General features: G+C 42.3%; 1 protein-coding gene across 1 annotated transcript in view; it reads right to left on the bottom strand.

Annotated features, from left to right (window-relative positions):
• The window catches only part of Maml2 (mastermind like transcriptional coactivator 2), a 320,597-nt gene that overhangs the window by 292,909 nt on the left and 2,146 nt on the right, over positions 1-25,542 (bottom strand).

Genomic DNA, 25,542 nt, shown 5'->3' with positions numbered 1-25,542 from the left:
ACACCTAAAATTTGTACTTTCCCACGTAGGCACAAATCAAGAGAGTAATAATGTGTAATTAAGAAACTGAGTGCTTAGATAAGTTAGCACTATGCTAGATATTTTTGTGCACATCAGCTCAGGCTCATGCCCATCAAATCATCATCATGTCTGTGTGGTGTGTGAATGAGCTAGAGTACAGCTGTTCTGCACAGTCATGATCCTTGACTACCAAATTACAGAGCTTCGGTCATAATCAAACTAGTCAAATTCCAAAGGGCCCCAGCATCAGCACCCACCTGAGAAACTGCTAAAAATGGAAATCCCAGCTCTTCACCCTGAGCAAAGAGGGGGACAGTAATTAGCTCATTACCCATAATTCCAAGTCCCCAGGAACACAACCACTTCTCCACCCGCTACCGCACACATTTCTCCACATTCCTTTCCTCAACCAAGGTCTCATTCATTCACATAAAATCCTCATTGTGTGTGTGTGTGTGTGTGTGTGTGTGTGTGTGTGTGTGTTTGTGTGGGGGTATGCTTGCATATGTGTATGGTGTGTGTGGCAGCCAGAGGTTCTTCTTCATTTTTTACCTTGTTTTTGAGGCCAGGTCTCTCAGTAAACCTGCAGCTACCAGATGGTGAGACTGACTGGCTAGTGAGCCCTCGGGGTTCTGCGGCTTCCACCTCCCTGGAGGTGGGATTAGGTGCCCACTGCCATCCTTTGCTTTTTGCACCGATGAGGGGGTTGAACTCAGATCTTCAGGCATGCACAGTAGGCTTTTTATTAATTGAGTCATCCCCATAGCCCAGATAGTTCCATCTTTAAATTTTGTTGAATCCTTGGGAGAAGACAGGGTGATGACCAAAGAACGGGAGGGCTGAGAATGTATCTCAGAGGTAGAAGCCTTGCATAGTATACATGAGGCCCTGGCTTCAGTCTCCAGCACTACCATCATATTATATCATCACTTATTTAATTATTAAATAAACAAAGAAAGAAAAGGGAGTCATCTCAGGTAAAATGGCTAAAGCAAGGGCAATCTTCTAAGGCCTCCCAAGGCTAGTTCTGCTGAGAGCTTGCTTAAATCTAACTCCAGATGATGACATTTAAAGATGGAAAAAGAGGCAAGAGTCAAAGGTGGCCTCTTAGCCTGTGCCCCAGGTGAGCACTGAAGCTGCTGTTTATAAATCTGCAGCCTTCTAGGTTGTGCCACTATGATCTTTTGGACAATACTTCCAACTCTGAGTAGTGGTTTGGCAGTTTGTAAATCGGCTCAATATCCCCTCTCCTAATAAGAACAAGACAAACTTGTTTTACATTTCCTCATACCACAGATTTTTTTCAGCAGGCCTCACCCACTCCCAGACAATAACAACATCCTTCCTGCCAGTTGGTGACCAGCTCTGTATCTGAGAGGTACAATGGACATTTTACACAGTGGCATTGTCACCTCCTTCTCTTCACTTCAGGGTATACTGCTAGGATACCCTGACACAGGGAATTAGGGCCAGGGGTAGATTATTCCAACTCTTCCCACACTTTCCAAGAGGTCTCCAGAGTTCCTGCTCTGTGTAAACACCATTCCATTTTCTGCATAGAAGTCTAGTTTTACACTCAGACCAGAAAAAATATTTGATGCAGAAACAGCTTTGTCTTCATTGGGCCTATAGATGCAGTTGCCATGAGATTGGCAGGGAAGACCTTGTTCCATCTGGGTCCCCTGTGGGCTTCACTACCAGCTAGAGCACTAACAAAGCTAGTGGGTGTCATGGCAGCCAGTGAGGAAGTGCATTCTTGGCCACAATTAGTAAATCAATCAAAGCAACAAGGTGTTGACTGTAAAGTTTGATGTTACAGTAGGCACTAGGGAGGCTTCTGAGATCTATAGATTGAGGTCCCTAATTAAAGCTCATCTGTCTGGGCTGCTTCCCTCAGTTCTGAGGAGTGTACTGATGAAGAGGTTCTGAGCCAGACAGACTTCATTCCCAGAGAATTTGGTCAGTTCTGACCTGCTGTGATACCCATGGTAAGGTGTGTGGACACAGTAGAATTTATTCAAAGGATAAGAAAAAAAAAGGGAGAAGGGAATGGTGTGTGCGAGGACATTTGTTTTTGTTAACTTCAAAGGCTGGAAATGGTATCTTCAAGAAATCCCTAAGCAATCTGATATGCTTCCCTATAAAACACATTCTTATTTTACTTAATTAATTTCACACATATTTTCACTCTACCTATCTATTGGGATTGGATTTCTCATGTGTTTGTTGCATTTATCCTAATGTTATTTCCTTCAAACTTTAAATATATTTAGTCCTTATGTCCTGGGATCCAGTTTCCACTGAAATCATAGACCCTCTCATACACTCTTTGATGTTTTGGTCTTGTTGGCCTCAGAAATTCTGAGGCACTTAGTTTGTCCTCCTGAGGCCTTCATTCATCCACTCTCATTGGTCAGCTTGGTTCAGTCTCCTGCTCCCTGTCCACAATAAGGCTCAGTAGAGAAGACAGCAATCTGGCCTGTCCTCATGGACATTTAGTTCTGAGACCTGTCTGAGCAGGGCTATACAACTAGTCCTCTGTACCCAGGCAGGAGGGCAGGCTGTGGGAAACTCTTCTCAGATCCATACAACCCAACTTCACATTTCATTTCTTATCTGTGGCCAACTGGAGCAGTGGATGGATTTCAACCATTAAAGTAGCCAAAAGAAACAGGAAGGTTCACTGTGCAGGTTTCCTATCACAGGGACACATTCCTGAAGTCCTGCTGCCACTCAAGCCACATGTGATCCTTCAACTCTTCAGAAAAGAAAGAATCAAATGTTTCTTGAATTATAGTTTGGACAAGTGAGGCACTGTGAATATTCTGTTGAATAGTATAAAAAGATGAATTTATCTCAGAAAGCAGAAATGTATATTCCTGTTGGTCCTTCTGGAGTAGAGCAAACCAGGGTATTTGTACAGTCATTCAGAAGCAACCAACATGTTCAAAACTCTGGGTGTACCACAGACACAAGGTGAAGACCACAAGGTGGAGTTTATATGATGAAAGAAACACCACTAAAATGGGGTGGTAGTGGTAAATAGACACAGACAGTGAAAGTTGCAGTAAGTGCTATGCTTAAAAAAAGAAAAGAAAAAGAAAGAGGGAAACCCTATAGAGGGGATGTCTAGTGGCTGGCCTTTCATTTAAGCTGACATCTGACAGTATGTGGCAGCCAGCCAGGTGGTATGTGTGGTGTGTACTGTGTGGGAGAAAAAAAAAAACACAGTAGAGGGATCTATGCAAAGAAAGGTCCTGACTCACTTGAAAGTTATAAGACCCACATGAGGTTAGCAGCCAGTAGACAGTGAGAAAATGGGGGTGTGAGGGAAGCAGAGCTAGGTTCAGAGGTGTAGCCCTGAAGTCCCATCACCCATGGAGTAGGAGGCAGGAGGATCACAATTTAAGGCCTGTTTAGGATACAAAGCAAGTTCATGGAAGGCTGAGCTACTTAGTGAGACCCTGTCTCAAATTAAAATGTATAACAAAATGCCTAGGGATGAGGCTCAGTGAGAGAGTGTTTGCTTAGTATGTGTGCTTAGCATTGTGGGTACTGGGTTCAAATCCCAGCACCCCATCCCCCCCTCCAAAGGAGACAGAGCCTAATACTCACAGGCCTTCCTAACTTGGTAAAGAGTCATGTTTATTCTAAGTGAAACACTAGGAGCTGTGTGGGTTCTCAGCACAGATGTGATGACCACAATTCCATGTAAGAAGGCAACTGGTAGTGATACTCTAGGAAGGCACTAGAATGGAGATGGAGATGGAGATGATTGATAGACACAGACACTAGAATGGAGATGAAGATGATGGACACAGCCACTAGAATGGAGATGATGGACACATCCACTAGAATGGAGATGATGGACACAGCTACTAGAATGGAGATGAAGATGATGGACACAGCTACTAGAATGGAGATGGAGATGATGGACACAGCCACTAGAATGGAGATGGAGATGAGGAACATGGTAAGTGGAGCAGGAACCTGAGATGGGATCCTCAAAAGTCAAGATAGTAACCAAACAAAGACTTCAAGCCACATCTTACAGATGGAACTGAGACAATGGCCCCAAACTTATGGAAGGCAGTGAGACTTTTGTCAGGGCCAAGTCCTCCACAACTGGTGGACAGCCAGTAACTCTTGGGAGTTAAGTGCTCAGTACCTTGGTATTCTTCTCTGCCCAAGCCCTCTGGTTTTACTTGTCTTTCAGCTTCAGGCCTGCATTCCACGAATATCCCCAGGTGCCCTGTCCCTGCATGCATTCTAAAGCGATGCATGGGAAAGTGGTAAATTGTTCCATTTAGGTCACACACAAAGCTGACTGACACGGTTTCCACAGAATGGGGCTTGCACCTTGTCTAATCTCACTTTGGTGTCTCAGAAAGCATGGGGAAATCCCCTAGGAGCACTTCGGCTTTATGACATTGACAATGCAGAGCTTTCAAAGCTAAAAGATCCCACAGACACCTAATGATTAAGCCAAAGTGACTGCCAAACCTCCCAAGTCTGAGAGTCTCCCCACAAGCTGTGTCTCCAAATTCAAATGAGAAGGCATCTGTTATCAGGATCCCATTCCAGAATTCCTGACCCCCAATTTCTCAAGTGGGACTCAGATTATTAAGCACATTCCTTACCAGTGGCCTCATCAATAAATTCTAATGAAATAAACCATGGAACTAAAGATATTTTCCTAATTAAAGCGATTCTGTATTCTGAGCTGATTAATTTAGAAAATTGATAGAGCATAAAAGGGCAGTTTCCTAGGATGTTGTTTTGAAATATATTGTTGCATGTTTTACATGATATCTCAGGCAGGCAATTTTCCATCATATATACACCTAGGCTTGGATAGGTCAAGAAATAACTGCCCCTTCCAGGTCCTGTAGACAACTAGTGTCAGGTTAGTCCAACTCTAAAACATCTCCCCACCCCCCACCCCCCGTCCCTTCTTGTATTTTTAGAAATGCTATCATTTTTAAACCAGTCCAGAGCCCACTGCTGCCTGGAAATTCACTACATTTGTTCACATCCTTACATACCCAAGGTGTTTCCGGTATATACATTCCTGCCCTTTGGAGGTTGGTGAAATGAGGGTGTGTATGAGGTACACAGAGCTTCCAGACATCAGGTGTCTTCAAGTCATACCTCACTCCTTATCCAAGAATCAGGCCTGCTGGGTTTCTGAGGTTGGTGGTTCCCAAAGTCCTCCCATTCTCACTGCTGGTTTCTCAGGTGGTAGTGGTGTCATTCCAGAGAAGAAAGTGACTCAGTACAGACATGAGAGCTACTCTACCTCAGGAAGGCAAAGTGCTGCCCTGTGGGAAATGATGGACTTTCCAGATCAAGTGTGAAAACTGACAAAAGGAGAGAGACACCCCTGACTGTGTATGTGTGTCTTTCTTCTCCAGAGTCCTTCACACCTACTCCCAGCCCGCCCTGGAGCCTGAAGCAACATACACAGCACAAACTCCTTCAGTGAGATGCCAGCAGGTAGATCTCAAAGCACTCATATGTATCTCAGTGCTAAGCTGGTGATGATCCATCAGAAACCATGGGTTCATGAATCCCAGATGAAGTTGTTCTTCCAATTTATCATGAATACAAAAAGCAATAATAGCTCTGGCTGATGATAGAATTGGGAGAGGCTGCTTTGGGAGTGAACTTATATATGCCTGTTATCATCCAGGGCACTTGGGTTACACTAGGAGGTAAGGTGTGACAGCAACATTAGTGATGAGCCTTAGTAATGAGTCAGAACAATGCAAAAGTACATAGAATTCAACTGCATGTACACACCAGATCCTGAGATAAGTGACTAGGCACTACTCCAAGACAGGTGTTGGTGTTGCTAGCAGTTTAGAAACAGCAGTACAGAGGCTCAGTGGAGTCAACAACACATACTGGGCAGCAGAGTCAAAAGTTAGCAAGTCAATTATGTCTCAAACACCAGATGGTCCAAACCCTACACTGCAATTCTTGAGTAATGTGCTTCATGTTTCTTAATTCTTTGAAATTCTTTACTTCCACACTTTGGCCATCAGAGATAGGGAGTCTATCATTTGAGAGAATTAACGAACAGAAGAAAGCAGTTACCAGAGAGATTATATTACTACAACTATGTTCTTAAAAAACAAAAAACAGGAAGAAGAAATCTATCCTATTCTAGTAGATAAAGTGGCAACCACTGTTTCCTGTTTAAGAGGGTCAAGGACAAGTCAAATCTAAAACAATGGTTTAAGGTCCACTTACTTATTTTAGTGGCATAGGCCCACCCACCTGTGGGGCTTGTTACATGAAAAGCAGAATATAAAATCATGTAAGACTCACTGTGGGGAAAGTATTTGTTTTATGCTGTGATCTAACCTAAGTATTTAGAAAGTGCTTAGTACAGAGGTGACGAGACTCATCTACAAAAGGAAGAAATGGTCAAACTATGCAAGTCAGGGACAAACCTGTCTTCAATAGTATAATATAATATAATATAATATAACCTAGATTTTTCGCCAGTGTTTGTTCATCAATGGTTAAATAACTTCCAAGATGGCCCCCAAGTGTCCTGTTTTCTAGGATTCATGTTCTTGTGAAATATACAGGTTTTAGTCTATGTGACCAATGTATATGCAGAAGATGTCTGCCACTTCTGAAGGAGTTGGATAAGCACAACAGCTTCCCTTTGGGGTTGTCCCTCTTGAATCAACAACTCTGAGGAGAGCAGCCTGACACTGGGACTTTAGGACTCAGCAGCCTACACAGAGGTCAATGCTGGAAGGGAGGCCAGCATTCCCTGAGAAGCAGCTCTCCTGCCAACAACTGTGCGTGAGAACTTGGAATCAGATTTTCCATCCTCAGTCAAGCTTTGAGGTGACTAGAATCCTAGCCAATGGCTGGGCTGAAATCCCATGATCTAGCCTGGGCTAGCCCAACCCAACAAAGCAGTTCCCCAGTTCCTGAGCTGCAGAAATTGTGCAGGACAATAAATGTGTGCTATGTGGCAATAGATAACTAACACAGTTAACAAATCCTGTTGATATGTCAACTGGAATCTGACTTTTGAATAACAACAACAAATCTTGCTGTCAGAGAATTTTAAGAGCTCAACTTTTTAAGTTCTTCCCCCTAAAAGCTTTTAAAACATCAGACATATTTTTACAACCTACCACAGAAGAATCTATTTCTTTGCAAAGATGTGACAACACACATGTGTGGAATTGTGCCCTGCCACCCTTTCAGGAAAAAAATCTCCCTGGTCACAATTAATTCTGACTCTCCTTTAAGTGTTTAGAACTCAAGTTCTATAGTGAAGGAAATACCATAACCCCCCCAAATAACTAGATAATGTTTGTGTTGATATAATTGCCATAAAGCCTGTGAGCAAGACAGATTCTGTACACAGAAGTCTAGCTATCAGAAGGAATCACTTGAGATGTTGAAATTTGGTAAAATAACAAAATGGATACTGAAAAAGGAGCGGAAGGAGGAGGAATAATAATGGTGATGATGACGATAAAAGAAGAACAACAAAAACCAACAACGGCAACAAGAAGCAGCCACCATGCAAGGAGCATTGCTTAGTGGGAAATGCTACCTGTTCCTGAAGAAGTTGCAGCTACATTCTCACGACTGGCAATGAGATGAGAGATAGATTAAGACTGCATGGATACATAGGTGTTTTATGGGTTAGGTTATATCTATAAACTACTCTATGTCCTCTTTTTATTTTTGTTTAATTGCCTACTGATTCTAATTTGTGCTCTTCATGTACTCCTGGGAATATGGGGCCACCCACTGGAGAATGGTCAACCTACTAAAAGCTACACCCTAAAAGAAAACAGCCTCTCCACCCTCTAGAAGCTATCATCTGTCCATAGCTCCTCAATTAGAGTGGGGCTCATGAGCACCTTTCCACTTCAAGCTAGAATGCTGACTAGCTTAACTACATTCAGGAGGAGTTTATTGGGGAAAACATGATCATAATTATTGTATTAAATTTGCAAAGAATTAATAAAATATTTTTTAAAATAAGCCAGGTGGTGGGTGGCACACACCTTTGATCCCAACACTCGAGAGGCAGAGTCAGGCAGATCTCTGTGAGTTTGCGGCCAGCCTGGTCTATAAGGCGAGTTCCAGAATGGCCAGGACTGTTACACAGAGAAACCCTGTCTCGAAAAACCAAAACATAAACAAACAAATAAATAAAATACTTGCACCTTAACAAAGGAGGAAATAGAATGAAGTGGCATGAGCTCCTTGCTTTATTGACTGGCTTATGCCTCCTGCCATTTAACGTTCCATTGTATAGCTCATGATTCCAGTCAACAGTGGGGTGGCACACTAGAAGGCCGAGAGAAAGAACATTTGTACACGCTATGTCAGTCCCACACTAACTTTGTTCAACACCCCCAAGAGTATACTTCTAGTGGGGTTCTAGCACTCTTGTGATGTCAAACTCATGACGGCTCCAGGAAGAAGCATGCTGTTGTTTCTAGGAAAGACACATATAGAACACCCCATCTCCCCCAGGAGCAGATGTAACTTAGGGCAGAATGGGCCATTCACATTTGGGGCTTAGTTGTGTTTCTCCCCTTTTCTTACCTACCTTCTGTGACGGTCTTCAATTCATTAATACTTTAATTAGAAGAGAGACAGGTGAAGATGGAGGGATAGGGAGAGGAAAGGAGAGAGAGAGAGAGAGAGAGAGAGAGAGAGAGAGAGAGAGAGAGAGAGGGAGAGAAAGAGAGAGAGATTGTACATGGTCCTGTAAGTATGGTGTGAGCTGGCCCAGAAACTTGCAAGGACTCTTCCTGTCTCTCCCTCCTATCTTGCCATGGGGACACTGGGGTTACAGATGTGAAACACTGCATCTGACTTTACCTGGGTTCTAGAAATTCCAAATTTCGGTTATCATGATTATATGATAAGTATTTCACCCTCTCAGTCTTCTCTTCAGTCCCACATTTCTGGGTTTCTTATAATGGAAAACCAACTATCCAGCATGGGTAGTGAAAGCATTTGATAAGGAGAGAGATTTAAAAGCTAGACCAGGAAGCATGACAATAAGACCACACATTACATGACAAAGACTGTAAAGCAAACATGTTCAAAGCACAGCCATCTGGGAAAGAAAGTATGTGGGAACCATGTGCTGGCCTGTGTTTGTACTCCTCTGCCTGTGATGGAAGGAGGAAAACATTATTTTACTGGAGGGGCAAAATCAACACTGAAGCCAGAAGCCTCCCAAAGTGATCCAAGATGAAGAGATTCACTTGTCACCCAGCTTGAGAGCTTCCAGGCCAACCTACCTATTAAGTGAGTGGCAGCCCATAGGGCAAGGCCTATTCGTAACCACCCCCTTCCCCAAACACACACACACTCCTCTTACAGGTGTGACAACCTCTCTGAGGGTAGATGTCCTCCTCTGATGCTCCACCTTTGGTGAAATGCTAACCCTGAGGAAAACCAGTGTTCCTCCTGTGATGAGGAGGAATTCACCCAGCATTGCTCCCAGAATCTTACTTAAATCACAAGAGGAAAAAGTCAGAGTCTGATCTCTTAACATTTAAGTTCCTGAATCTCCTACTCTAAGCCATGGGTTACAGTCTCCTCAAAAGATTAAGATGTGTTTTGTTACCCTACATTCCTTAAAGGGATCAAAGAAATAGATATCTTTTCTTCACAAAAATCCTGATATTGTGTGAGGTCCTCAGAGATAACAGTCCATGAATGGATGTGTAAGCAAATGCAGAAAATTTGGGGTAGAGATTAAGTCCTCCTAATGGGACATGAAAAGTCTTAAAAACTTAAATACATCTATAGAATGTTTTTATTATAAATACACATGATTTTAAGAGCATAAACAGTTTACACAACAAACTAGATTGACTTCTTTGAGCAGTTCCAATCATTTAAACATGTGCAGCAAATACTACCCCCTCCACATGCATGTTTGATTGGCATTTGTCAGAGTAAAATGATCCAGCGGGTCCATTCTTCCCCCTCAAATTACCAATATGACTAGACCATCAAATGAAGAAACTAAATGCCAATTGCTTTTTTCTTCTTTCTTTCTTTCTTTCTTTCTTTCTTTCTTTCTTTCTTTCTTTCTTTCTTTCCTCTTTGTGAAGTCATACGGTTTTGAGTTAGACAAATGGAAAATAACAATCCTGGAGACTGAACTTTTATTTTTTAATTTTTTCATCATAACAACTTTTCAACAGCTAACCCACTTGGTAAATACGAGCAAAGAGACAGAGAGCCCAGTCACAGCACGTGTTTACAACTAAGTTAGAGACTCTTAAAAAATAGGGTGTTTGATGGTCCACTGCCAAGATAGGAACTCCAGCAGCCTGGGGTGTACAGCTAATAAGAACAGTCCGTGTGCCGAGGTGCGGGAAAAGCTGCAAGCCAGCCTTAGCATGTTCACTAAGAAGGTCCCCAGGAAGACAGGGAAAGACACCATTTAAATGCAGGGGTGAAGATGAGAGGGCAGGAAGCCTACAAATGTGAGAAGTCACTTAGAAAGCAAGCCTAAGAAAGGCCTGCCTAGGGCTCTAACTGCAGAAAACAATGAAAACAAGAGAGGACCCAGGAACTGCAGGTTTTTAGAAAGCATAGAAAAGGTGCCCAGATAGATAACACAACAAAGAAGGCCCAGAATTAGGCTTTCTTTGCTTTTGATTTTTGCACAGATTCCTGAAACTGGAACGAGCAGAACACAGACAGAGAACCAACTCCACAGCTCTCCTGGAGCTTGCTGCCCTGTGGAGGGAGTGATAACCCTACTCCAGGATTCCTCCAGTTCTTCTTTCTCCTACCCCAAGCCTTGACTTCCAGTTCTTTGGCCCTTGGAGCACTTTGGGAATCTGACAAAAACCATAGAACATATTCACTTTGAACATGCTTCTAAGCCACAGTATAGAACCCTGCATTCAATACAGGGGAACTTGAAAACTCAAGCAAACAAAAAACCCCAAACTAAACAAACAAACTCATGCTGGTGAGATGGTTTAATCAGACACAAAGGCCTGAGGTTAGTCCCCAGAATCCATGTATAAAAAGCTAGGGTAGATGATAAGTATTTGGAATTCCATTACTGCAGAGGTAGAAACAGGAGGATCTACGGCTCCCTGGCTAGGTAGCCTAGCATACTTGATGAGTCCCAGGATAGTGAAAGACCCTGTTTCAAAACTGCAAATCCACAAAAAAAAAAAACAAATAAAAAAAGAAGGTGAATGATAGCTGAGGAACCACAACTAAGGGGTCCTCCAGCCTCAACACATATGCACACTCATACATGCATGGAGTTGCACACACAAAAAAGTTTGTGTTTGTATATTTGCCAGTATAGTTCAACATTTACTGATATATGTTTGCTAGAAGTCTGACACTACAGTGGAACCTGAATCAGAGATAAATAAAACATCCCTCTACCTCCATCAAAAATCTCATTGATTATATGAGCACCACTCCCATTTTCTTTTGGCAAACAAATAAAAAAATTAAAAAAAAACATCAACTTAGAGGAATGTATTTTCCACTTGGATCTAAAATGCTTACAAAAGTCACCCCTGAGCAAGAACTATTATTCTTTCTTGTAAGTCCCATCTAAGATCTTTATTCAAAAAAAGAGCCACATCACAGAAGAAAATGGAAAAGACCAGTTTCGGTTCCCGTGAAGAATTTCCCTTGATTTCTGCTTCAAAATGACTGTGTACCCCTTATCCACAACCTGCCAATGGACTCTTTGGAATTATTTCAAAAATTAAACCATATTCTCACCTTGCCTCGTTTTCTTACAAATTAGTGATTGAAAGAAGGAGGAGGAGGAAGAGGGGGAGGAGGAGGAGGAGGAGGGGGAGGAGGAAGAGGGGAGGAGGAGGGAGGAGGGGAGGAGGAGGAGGAGGAGGAGGAGGAGAAGGAGGAGAAGAAGAAGAAGAAGAAGAAGAAGAAGAAGAAGAAGAAGAAGAAGAAGAAGAAGAAGAAGACCCTCGCTTTTAGCATCCTTTATTCTTGATTTGGTGTGGCTGAGAGTCCAACATCCTCATTCCATTCATGATTGTCATTCTTTCTAGAAGAGTCATTGGCTTCAAGTTCTGTGTGGGTGAGCTTGTGAGAGCCAGAGACCTTCAATATCCCAATATAGCTGTGAATGCAGTTAAGGATTTGCAACTGAACTGCTCAAGGTTGCTGCCAGTGTGCCCTGCATGGCACAACAGGTTGGCAGGCACTTAGAGCAAACAGGTCTAAGCCCTTCCCACTTAAAATCAATTCCACAGAGAATATGTGGAAATGATGTGTGGACCTGCAGTCAATATGCAGCACAGATGATATTTAAACAACAGTATTTTTTCTTAGCTTCTCCAAGTATGTTTCTGATTTGTAATGTACAGATAGCTATGTTGACAGTTTACTGATAGCATGGGGTCTCTGTGAGGAAAAGGTGGATGGTATGCACATTAGGTACTATTATGATCACATCCAGTGCTTCTGTGTTGCTGGAGTTTTCTTTCCAGCCAATGCTGGAAAAAAAGCCACTGCTTCAGTCCCAAATGGGCACACAGAGATGCTATATTAATTACTAAACTGTTGGCCCATGGATAGGGCTTCTTATTGACTAGCTCTGTCTTAATTATTTATCCATAACTATTAATCCATGTGTTTTTACATGGCCTTATCTTAACAGAGAATGTTGGGTGCATACTATATTCCAGTCTCTACATGGTGTCGCCTCGCCGTCTCTCCCTGCCTACCTTTCCCAGAATTCTCCTAGTCCCACCTTATCTTCCTGCCTCTATTGGCCAAACAGTGTTTTATTCATCAACCAATAAGAGAAATATATATACAGAAGGACTTTCTCCATCACTTCTGCACACTTCCTGACAACTGGCTATGACACTGTCCCCCTGTGGTCCTGGTACTAATTTCCCAACCATTGCTTTTCCAATTCTATTGCTTTTTCTTCCCTTCTTTTTACTCCTTCTTTCCTTCATTCCTTCCTTCTTGCCTTCCTCCCTTCCCTCCTCCCTCCCTCCCTCCTTCCTTCCCTCCCTTCCTCCATCTATTCCTCACTCCTACCCTTCCTTCCTTTTCTTTTTCAATGCTGAAGATCAAACCCCATCTCCTTAGCATTGGTCAGTGACTCTAATAGTGAGCAACACCCCACCCAAGATTTCGAAGTCTAAAGCAGAATGGTATTCTCCATTAAAGAAACCATCAGCATTTTCTCTTCAGTTCTTGACCATCAGTGACTTCCAATTAAAGGCCTGCAATAGTTTTAAAGCACCAAAACATCAAGACCAGCATCCATTCACACAGGTGAAAGTAGCACATAGGCTGGGACAGGAAGACTGATGGAGAACACACCACCAGAGCTGAGCTTCTGTGCCAAAGGAGTCCTTCAACTGTGAGGACTTACGTTTTTCTTGTGGCTCTCACTTTTTAGAATGTTTTTCAGATTTGCTTTCCTTTAATTAACCCAAATCTGTCTTCAGACAGCTACTTCATTCAACTAAGGAATAAGGTGCTGTATGTTGCAACATTAGGTTTGCCATGTTCCTTCAATAGATGACTTCCTGTCTTCCCATTAAAATGTAAGCTCTGTCCAATGAGATGATTGGTCTGAGGGCCCAACACATGGTAAGTATCCAACATCTGTGGATTTACCCTTTTACCTACACCAAAGCTATCCTCTCATAAGAGACAAGATTAGAATTTGAACATGGCAAAACATTTAAGATATTATCTACCCTCTGAATTTTTCAGTGGCATCCTGCTTTTAACTGCATCATTGTTCTTATTCTCTCTCTCTCTCTCTCTCTCTCTCTCTCTTCTCTCTCTCTCTCTCTCTCTCTCTCTGTGTGTGTGTGTGTGTGTGTGTGTGTGTGTGTGTGTGTGTCCTAGGTACAGTTATGTTAAATTCATTAATTCATTACTAAGTATGTGTGACCTTGGATAATCTCTCCTCCTCCTCTTCTTATTCTTCCATCTCTGATAGCCACATATGATAACTATAGAGGTTACTGTATAGCTCCAGGAATTAAGGGCCTGGGATGCTTATTGTAAACAAGACTGTCATGACCTCTGGTCTCATGGAGTTTATAGCTCCACTGGGGAAAGAGAAGAGACACACAAAGAAACTAGGAATTCAGATAGTAATAAAATAAATTCCTTGGTAAAAGTTGTAAGGAGAATTAAACTCTGTAAGAGGATAAAGGATGCTGGAGTTGAGGAGAGATCAGCCATATGTCTGATCTTTTCAGACAACCATTGAGGTCTACCTAGAAAGTGACACTGGAGCTGACTTTTCTATGACAACAATAACTCAGCCAGGCAGAGTACTAAGGAGCCAGATTCAACTGGGTTGCAGATGGGGACATGGGTGACTGGCCCAAGAGAACCATGATGGTGGAGGCCTGGTTGGAGGAACCAGCCAAGAGAATTTCTTTCACTCTATTTAGTATAACATTATCTTTTCCTAGTTTCTATAAACCAGTATGCATTTGGCTTTTGCATCAATTTCTTTTAAATACTCTTGGACTCATTTCTTTGTTTCTAGTTTTCTCTGAAAATCACTCACATAGCCAACTTGTGTCCATATATTAAAAAGTCATTCTAACCACACAGTGTTTCTGTGTGTGTGTGCATGCGCATGCGGGAGTGCATGCACGCACATGAGAGAGAGAGACACACACACAGACAGACAGACAGATAGACAGACAGATAGACTAGGGGTACATTTTCTCAGCAAATGTAGAACAGAAACTATTGGAGAAGAAAGGCAACTTAATATCCATTACTTCAGGATTCAAGAAAGAAAAGTCACCTGCACAGCATAATACCAAGATATTTTCACCTACAAATCATAATAAAAGAAATTCCAGGCTATTTAGAAGCAACTGGGAAAAAAGTTGATATCCCTGTGACTGCAACCTGACAGACAATGAAGCCCTTCAATGAGCAGTATGACAACCACAATCAAAGGATGCTTCTCCATTCATTCCAGTTACACATTGCTTTGTCAAGAAATGCACCCAGCTGTCCCGGAGGATCAGACATGATTCAAAGACCCCCAAGATTCTGAAAGTCAGAGAGATGCGGAAGAGACTGTGCTCTAGCTGCTTCTGGGTGTGATGAGGTCTTCTCCATTTAATATTTTGGGGAAATGTTTCCTTTGTTGGTGCATTGGAGCCGATCCTGCTTATTTCTTCTTTCCAAAGAAATTAAATCCCCAAACGGAGCCGAATTCTCAGGGCTTAGGGCTGCCCTAGGGAAATGGGTGATTATGCCCTGCTTAGGGTTTTAGTGATAAGGAAAAAAAAATAGCAGTCAGCTAAATCCCATCCCCCAACCAATTTCTCTGTGACTCTCCTTTATAGTTCCCCTTTAAAGAGGAAACATATTTTAAAGATGAAGTGGTGACAAGGATAAAATCCCATCCATCAATCTGCACTTTTCAATTGTTATGTGTCTATGCGGGAGAGACAAACAGATGGGGGACTGATGTGAGCAGTTGAACACTCGTCAACTCCTGAGAAGGAATTACTTTTTGTTTTATATTCTTTGTTGCCTGCTATCATTTAGTGATGGTACTCAATTTGGGAACATTTCTTACTCCACAGAAATGCTGCAAGTGTAGTTGGTAGGTGTGGAATGGAGGAATCAGGGCTCCAGCTACAAGCAAATTAAACAAAGCCCTATTCCCACAACCGTGGTTTTTAGTCTGTCTACCCCTGCCTGCAGGTACTGATAAATGAATACTGTTGCCCTCTGCCCCTTCCAACATGGCTGTAACTTGTGGCTAAGGTTACTTTGGATTTTCTTTTCCAATATATTTTAAAAAAAGCAAATCATATCCATATTTATTAATGCTTTGTTGATTGTTTAATAGATTTATTTAAGGAGATACTAAAGTCTAAGAAATAAAAGCCACATATATGGGAAATATTCAAAATTGTATCATACCAAAACAGGCCTCAGTGGTAACCCAAGCCATTCAACAGGTTCTTGTTTTAAAATGACAATTATAAGAAAAAATAACAATAATCGAAAAAGAAGAGGAAGAAAGTTAATACCAATGTAATGAAGGACTTAAGTTGCACTGTTAGCTGGTATCCCAGGACCTCAGGCCTGCTTCCTAGGCTAGATTCCTGATATTTCATAATAATCACAGCATGGAAGTCTAATATGATATCCCAACTATTCTTTCATTTGTTTATTCATGTATTGTGAAGGTAAGATAAGAACCAAAACGAGACATGCAGGGTAGGGTCATTTTCTACAGAAAAGCGAGTGAGAATTTGAAAGAATGTTTTTAAAGATGGAATCTGTTTCTTCCCTGTATTTCGTCCCAGCTCACAAAGTCTTCTGTGACCTCAAGGATCGAATGCAATTACGCTGGCCATATATACTTGCTATGCTGTCTGAGTCTCCCAAGGGCAACATAACAGTACAAGGGGAGTGACATCTTTATGAGGTTAACCCTTTTCTATTTTAAGAGTAGACTACTGAAGGCAGATGTGACCCCTGGAGTGGAACAAGAATGCTGGAAATCTGGTAGTTAGGAGGAATAAGAACCCATCATCTAGAAGTAGGGGGAAAAAAATCATGTTCCAAGGAACAGTCAGCTGGGGAAGCCTGGGAGAATTTGGGTGCACATGAAAGGAAAGTGAGTTGTTAAAGGAAGGGGGCTAAAAGAGAAAGTAAGTACAAAGCAAGGAAATTAGTGTCTGTTAGTCTGTGCCAAGAGCTTGAACACAGTGTATTACACCTCAGTTTCCTCAAGTATTGTCTAGTATAACCCCATAACTTTTGGAGAGGGAGGGAGAGAGAGAGAGACAGTATTATCTTAAAGCAATGAATCTTCAGAAACATGGCTAAAGCCAGCAACTATTGCCCTTTATTGGTTTCTAGCACTGATCAGTCAACCTATGTGACCTTATAAGCCACCCCAAACTTAATGACTCAGTACAACCAGGCAGAATTCCTCAGGGCTCTGCAGGGCTGCTGTGTAGAGTGGTTTTCTAGCAGATTATACTGAGATGGGGGAGGAGTTGCTTACATGAGGACAGTGGTCCCTTTGCAGGAAGGGTGTTTTGGTTTCTCCGAATGTGGATATTAAACCTCCAGGCAGGCCCAGCTTTTTGGGTCTGGGATCCAAGTGGACTACCTCAAGGACATCCTCAGGTGTAGCATGATGTTATTTTTGTACATATAATTGGTTAAAGCAAGTCAAGAGGCCATATAATATTTAAAAGAGGAAATAGCAGCCATTGTCTGTATGAGTGGGAACACACCACTTGAAAGGGCTATGTGACATTGAAGAGATTGCATGATCATTTAAAAACTATCCTAAAGAAAGATTCCAATACCCATGCGCATCCTGCAGCACAATTTCAATGTTATGTGAATGATCTACACTTACCTTTCTCATAGGTTTATAAAGTAATCCTGATAAATGACACTTTGTATATCCTGGAACAGATGTGAAAAATCCCTTGGCACTTCCCCTAGCTAATGTTGTTGTTTATCTGTTTGTATTTTAACAAGCTTTAATTTCCTCATCTATGAAAAGAGAGTTTGGTCTGTTTTCTCTCTGCAGGCTCATACAGGTCTATAAATTGTAGAATAGTGGCCTATTTTTAGAGTGACATGAACTAGCCCTCTAGGGGGACAGGCAGGATGGAGCTGAGATGAAGCAGGGAAGGAGACAGCTTCTGTTTGTGACACACTCCCTTGCATGTTGTGAGCACAGGATTTAGGGGAGAGGGGTGAAGAAACTCCTTCCCCCGTGAGCATGTAATCCTGCATAATCTGGCTGCTGGTCTAGACATTTTCATTTATTATATGTTAAGCAGCATAGGACAACCTTATAGCAGGGATTACAGAGTGAGTCTGCTCTGAGGGCCTCGGATCTAGTTAGACAAAACAACTCCCCTGCACCGCACACACATAAGCAGAGAAGACAGCAAGTGAAAAGGCTCCCCAGCCAGTGTGTTCCTGCGGGAAATGGTTGGCTGGGGCTCTCTCAGAAAGATATTGTTGCCTGGCCTATGGAAGATCAGGTTCCCAAGGAGAAAACCAATGTTTAATTTAGTACAAAGACAGCTCAGACTTTCTCTCTGGGGGACTGAGCTTGCAAACAGATCCACATGCAAAGAATCTAAGCCAGCAAAGGCAGCACTCTTTGGTACAATGCTTGGGATTTGGACACAAACTTTACTAAACTGTCACTTCTGTTGTTTCATTCAGGAGGGCTTCTGCTCAAATCTACATTCTGTGCTTTCTCCATGCTACCATAAGACATCTGAATGAATAATACCAGCAGACATGCCTTCCTGTGTCAGAGTTACACGGTGCTATGTGGCAATCAGATGGCAAAGCATAGCTGGTTTAGCACTTAGGTGAACCATGGCCTTAATCACAAATTTGATCTCTCAGCTGCTTATCCAGAGAATGCTTTAATTGTTATATGATTTGGATGCCAGAGATCCTCAGAAAGGAACAAGTTAAACCGAAATATAGCAATCATCATCCCCAAAACCCATTCAATGTATACTGACCCAGGGAAGCCCTACTTCCTTGTACCCTACTTGGCTGACATGACTTTGGGATATTACACTGTGTCCTGGTATCTGTTAGAAAACCTTTGCTTTAACTTCATGTGAGAATAGATGGGTGTGTGTTTGTGAAGGTGCTCATGAGCATGTGAAGTTATGTATATGTGTGTGAGGTCATCAGCCTCTGGTGTAGTTCCTTAAAAGCCATCTACTTGGTTTCTCAATAGAGCTCATCGAGTGAGCCAGAGGCTGGTTAGCCAGCTGGTCAGTGAGTCCTCGGGATCCTCCTGTCTCTACCTCCTCATCATGAGAACTACAAGTGTAAGCTACCCAATCAGCTTTTCATTTGAGTCCTGGGGATTGAAGCCAGGTCTTCATGTGCCCTGAGCACTTTACCAACTGAGCTACCTATCTCCCCAGCCTTGGCTTTTTTCTTAAGATAGGTAATGAGCTTTCTGCTCAAATCCATCAGGAGTTCTTGAAAAATATTATTGAAGGACAAGGACTTCAAAGCATAGGGCTTTACATGGGTGTAAGCTATTAATGTGCTGGGTAAGATCCAATAATGTAACTCAGCCATGTTTCTGGCAGAAGAGATTGAAAGCAACAATCTTAATGGTTCTATATCCCATAGGAACCTGCCAGAATGACTCAGGGAGAAAAGTACCCCACTAAAAATAAGAATAAAACCAAGTAAACTCAGGTGAGTTTGATGTTACATTTTGTAAGAATCACTATCTTTGAAAGGGAGGATCTCAGCTTAAATGTCAGGAGCAAACAAATCAAGAAACACAATTGTGACTATATTCTTTGAGTTAGAACCAATGTCGAAGATACCACAAGAACATGAGCACATGGTACACAGAATCAACTCAGTAGGGCTCATAGAGGCTCACAGAAACTGAAGGGAGAAACACAGAGCCTGAAGTCAGGATATAATGTATGAGAGAAGAATAAAAAATTTCAAATAAATAAATGAACAAATAAGCAAATCATCCTTCCACAAGTACCATCCACCGAAGAGCAGAGAACATTCTTTGTTGCCATTTCTCTCTAAGCACATCCTGCTTCCCCTAAGAACTGCCGTCATTACGCTTGCTTTGAAGTCTTGGCAACATCTTTTTCATGTTTCTTACAGAAAGGTACATCTTAGGAAGTACTGAGCAAAGAAATGATTCACAGCCAAGAAGTACATGGGGACGAGGGACTGTAAACGTGGGCTGCTTATGGTTGGGAAGGGGGCAGGTTTCTGTTGCTTTTCACTCACACACTGAGCTAATGAATTCCTTGACAAGAGTCTACTTCCAGAAGCATAAATTCTCCACTGCAAGGGCCTTCTAATTTTTTTTAAATCTGGGACTGGGTTTATTTTTAGAACTGTTTGCTAATTTGAATTAAAAATTTAGTTAAATTGTTAAGTTGAAGATTGTCCCTTCAAAGGATTCAACATCTCCATAGATAATTTAAATAACTCATTTACTCACTAACCACACACTCTACAGGCAGAATGGGGACTTGTGATGTATTCTAGAAGGATGATACAGTCAAGAAGTACCCCAGTCAAGTTCTAGATTGGGTTTGTTGAGTCTCCCAAGAATAGGAAATGTATTGCTTGGTTTTGTTCTCAACGACTCAACAAGGACTCTTTACTAATATGTTAACGGATCCCAGATGATAATAAACTAAACCATGGAGGGAAGCTAGGTAACACAGGACCCTCAGTAAATATTGATGAGAAAAGCAATGCTTTGCAGTGAATGTCTGGTGTACTTCTGGATATGGAAACTTGGGCTAGGTTGTTCAAGCATGTTGTTTCTCACATAAGTAATAACAACTATAGTTTAATGAGCCTCTATATGGTACCAGGAATTTGACTGATTTAGTGAAGAACTCTTAAGAAGTTAGATCTACCATCATCTATTCTAAGGAAATGGAGGCAGGGGAATTTAGCTGACTTCACCAGATATGACATGGTTGATTGGTGACTTACCCCAGATCCCAGACTCATTTTAACTGCTCTGCTACCTTACCTCCCTCAGGAATCCAACTTCAACATTTGATTTCCATCCATACACCTCTAATAATTCTAAGGGGAAAAAGATGGTCCCATATTGATCATTTATGTAAGCCAGCAATGTGCGGATCACAGAACAGTGAATCATTCCCCCAAATTCTAAAAACCACCCAGGCCCACATTTTGATGTATGACTTCTAAATCTTGGCTCAAAAACCATGAAGAACCATGAAGTGTGGTGTGTGTGAATTACTTAGGCTGGCTCATTTTCATAGCAGCTTTTTCAGTATCTTGACCGATTGTGCTTCCTCAGCCCTTACAGCCATGGTTGTTTCATATATGCCTGTTACAGACAGGCACGGATATCAAAGATGGTAGTAGGACTGACCATTAGTTGTGAGTAGCTCACAAAGCACAGCCTTCTGCTGTCAAGCAGAGAGGTAAGGACTACTGGAGGTCACTGGTTTCTGTTGAACTGTAAGGTGCATAAAAGGTCAGTTGGTTATCAACCGAAAATCAGCAAATTTCAAATATTATCCATAACCAGAGTGTCCTATAAAGTCTTGCTTGTGCTTCTTTTAAAGGACAAGACATTTCCAAACCAGGGTGCAAAGCAACTCAGTTTCTGGAGGAATCCACCTGCTCATCAAGAGAGCTCATTACACCAGCAGGACAGACCTTGCTTGTAACTGGAGACCCAGAAAGGTCTGGAAAGGGGAGGAGCTGCAGCTCTATTCCTTTTGGTTTCTCTTCCTCATCTACCCTGTGTGCTTTTAAAGACTTCTTCTCTCAGCGCCAAAGGCCATGTCATGCTGTATATAACTCACCACGAATTGAGATGTGTGTAAACAGCACAGCATTAAGCAGCCTCGGGGACCTGAAGCTCAAAGAACAGAGCACTTAGGCTGCATGCCCTGAGAGGAGGCTGCTGGAGGAAAAGGCACTACTTGTCTTCAAGCACATGAAGGATTAGTATTGCTTCATAGCTCTGAACTCCTCTGCTTCTCCCTGGCTCCATATTTGACCAGGGCTTCTGATTTGCTCTTGTGAGAATGCCAGCATTTTCAGGATGCTCCCAAACCCATTTTCCCCTCACTACATACCCAAGCACACTACTCTTTGCTCTGGCCCCTAAATATTTAACTTCTATGGCTGCTTGTATATGCCTGAAGTCCACACCCCCATCTCACCCTCACCCCTCTCAGGCCCTGAGGTGATCCATATTCTTTATAAGATTTTCCCTGGCCTAGATCTGAATCTCTTTCTTACTAACAATATTCATATTTCATTACTTTTTGTGTTTGGCACCATGCTATTTTGTTTAACACTAATTTACTGGCCTGGAATGCTGTGTGTAAACCAAACTGGCCTTGAACTCACAGAGATCTGCCTGCCTCTGCTTCTGTCTGGCCTGTTTTTTCTTGGTCTTTTGAGATAGAGTTTCACATTGTAGCTCAGGCTAAATATGAACTTAGGTAGTTCAGGCTGGCTTCAAACTCATGGATCATGGTGATCCTCCTACCTTAGCCTCTGAGTCCTGTAACTGCAAGCATGAATCATCATGCCCATCTTAGTATTAGTGTCTTTGTTTCTAACACAGGACAACATCACCCATCCTGCCTGGATTTGGTAGGTGTTATGTAAAACATGTAAAGGGAGCTCCCTGCGTTCTTTAGGTCTTTAAGTTTCTGTATCAGTTTTAGGCCATCCTGAGAGCTAGGAACTTCTACTGCTGTTTGACTGTGCAGGGGGTGATTTCTCCATTGGACTGTGGGCAGCATGGGCTATGTCTGTAGCATATCACAACTCCTTTATTCTCCCACAGAGCTTGCTGGAGTGTGAAGGAAATTAGCATGAAAATGAAGGAGGAGGAATTTAGAGTTGTTTTCATTAAACATGGATGGCCTTGTCTGCAGATGTTGAACACAGGCAAGGGGCTGGCATACAGGAGGAGGAGTCAGTAGAAGCCACTCAGAGAGGCTTGGTCTACATGTATAGCAAAAGTGGGTGGCTGCTTCTTAATTTTCAAATTTACTACTAGGATTTTTTTTAAATGAAATAACAATGCTAAGAATCAAAGTGAACAATAAAATTAAGAGAACAGCTAATCGTTGTCATACCACTGATGATATTTTAATTGCTGTGTCTAAGAACGTTTGAAAGCCCCTGGTTAATACCATAGTGATTAAATATGAGTAGAGCTATAGGGAAGCCATAGACATTAAAGTTTAGGACAGAAAAATATTGATGAGTAGTACTTAGTAACAACATTATTTCAAAGAAAACACAGAGTATCTGTATGTGCATGACCTCACCTTGTCACCAGAGCAAGCTCTCTGACAATGTCTGAAATAGCACCATGTGCCAGACACTCTCCACTGGAACCTTTTGCCTTGCATTTACTTGAATGAGGTAGAAAGGACCTGGATAGCTAAGAACTCTCCCTTATTACTTTGTTCAGGAGAAGCAAAACAAAATAGGTCTGTTCTTAAGGAAATGATTGCTGCATAAATAAATAATGTGAATACTCCTCTCACAGTCCCAGAGGGGAGATCTGTCATGTAGACATCTATACTCAGTCTTCCAGACTTGCCCTCCACTCCCTCCCTGTACAGCCCTGAAATTCTGAATTGGTCAATTAGAAACTTATAAAACACCTGGGAACTTCAGAGATCCTTTAACTGGTTTGACTTTCTTAAACTAAGAACTGGCATTTTAGAATACTGTTGGCAAAATATTTAACTTCCCCTATCATTTGTGTAAATAACTTTTCTAATACCCTATAGACACTCTAGGGACACACCTTGCCAAGGCTTCTAGGGCCCATGCAGAGATATAAAGGGCATGCTTGAAGGACACACAAGGCTTCAAAGCACGGCTCACTTTGAGGAGTGTTCTCTAGGACTTTGGAGCTACTTAAATATACAGCTATTTTGGTTTTATCTTGACAACCCTGATTTTGCAAGACCAATCCCTCTGTTTACAATAAAAGCTATTTTACCACTTAAAAAAGACAAGCGAAAGCTGAGTGGATCTCTCTGACGCAAGAGGAGCCAGTATTCATCCTTGGTGCTAGGAGCTCAGTAGCAGCATTGGCGGAGCTTCTGGCTTCTTTTCCTTTTCCCCAAACACTCACTAATGAAAGTGCTTTCATGGACAGCTGATCTCTGTTTGACAGATGAGTGCTAAGTGACTTGTTCTGGTCATCCAGCAGGTTGGTGATTGAACAGTCACCAAACCACAAAACAAGCTCCTCATCTCATTTGTGTTCTTTCCTCCGCAGCACATTAGAGAAGAGAAAATGTCTGAAGCGGAAGATGGCTTGGTACCACTTATCTACCTAAACAAGCGACAAGGTCTGTGGCACAGGAAGAGAGTGTGTTTCAGACAAGAGGAAACGATAAATAATTTCCACAGATGTGCCAACCTAACTGCTCCATGGAACAGTGGTTATTGAGTTTTTACAGCTCATTCGAAGATGCAAACATACTTCAGCAGAAAGTGATTTAGTGGCTAAAGTCTTCACTGAGTGGCTAAAAAGGCCAGTCTCCTCCGAACCCTACAATCTCAGCCTTCTACAAGGCTCTGTGTTTGCAGTCTCTACAGAAGTGGGGCTTCCCCTGAACTGGAGCTAAATGAGAAACTGGCTGAGTAAGGACAGCAGAATTAGGCTCTCACGTGGACAGAATTAGAACTGACTTAGAGGTTATTCTTACATTGTTCTTCAAACTCAAGCTATTAAAGAGACCAGACAGTATATATTCTCTGCCATAGAAGTCACCTCCCACACAACATTATCCTACCAACATAAGTTGTCCTTTCACCTTCATCTGGCAAGTAGTACTGACAATGCCCAAGGCACTGCCACACAACACATGCTGGCTACAGAACTTCACCAGGGTACACAGCGCATATTTGATTTTAGATAATCAATACCTTCCCTTTCTCCAAAGGGCATTCATGGGCACTTACAGCATACAAATTAACAGTAAAGTGTTACATTCAACACATCCAGACTACATAAATCTGCCTATGGACATAGAAACACAACAAAATTGAGGAAGAATTTTGACATGAATTCTCAGCAGAGGAGGCCCTTAAAATTGTTAACATTGTCTCTGAACACAAGATGCCCGAGAGAAGTGAGACCTTGAGATGAGACTCCTGAATGCCCAGGCCTCCCTCTCCCCATCCAGTGATAATAGCATGGTACAGAAGTTGCTTCACAGACCGAATAACATTCAGAGGAACAAAGCATCAAATTTAGAAGCTAAAACAGGGAATTCCCAGTAAGTAACAGGGCATCAGACCAGCCACTCTCGTAGAAGAATGAGTGTGTGGACCAAGCTGCTGCCTTTGTCTCCTAACTCACACCAAAAACCCAGGCTTCATCTCTACACTCAGGGGGTGTTCCAGCAAGGGGCTATTTTAGGAGGTAGTTGGTGGGTGGAAGAGAGAAAAGAGAGTCCCCAAGAAAGGGGTGGCAGAGAAAACACTGTCAGCTTTTGAAGCTGCCATTTAGTAGAGCCAAGCCAGGCACCATTGCCTGTCTTCCCCATATCAGAAGCAGTGCCCCTTAAAGTTACAAGACCATTGAAGTTGGTTTCATTTTGTCTCCTATAACACACCAGCAAAAGAAAACCTCATAAACTTCCCTCCCAACTGGACAGAAGCAAAAACCAAAGAGAGCCACAGGGACATGCTACCTTCCTTGCTGAGGCTGGGAGGGAGAGCCAGAGGACAAGCCCACCCTGTGGGTTAAGCTAGGCTTGGCACCCAGGGCAGAGCATTCCCCTCTGGGGTTGGCCTGGATGCCTCACTGTCAGTATCACCCCCAGAAGCACTCACAAGGAGACTCTGAGCACACAAAGCCACATTATTGGGAGGCTTGCAGACAGATTATAAATTTACTGGGGACAATCAAGGCATTTAGTTACTTTTGGCTGCAGA

The sequence above is a fragment of the Cricetulus griseus genome, chromosome 4 (genome assembly GCF_003668045.3).
Source record: "Cricetulus griseus strain 17A/GY chromosome 4, alternate assembly CriGri-PICRH-1.0, whole genome shotgun sequence".
NCBI lineage: Eukaryota > Metazoa > Chordata > Mammalia > Rodentia > Cricetidae > Cricetulus > Cricetulus griseus.
The sequence above is the reverse complement of the archived record's forward strand: the minus strand, read 5'-3'. Positions and strand labels throughout refer to the sequence as shown.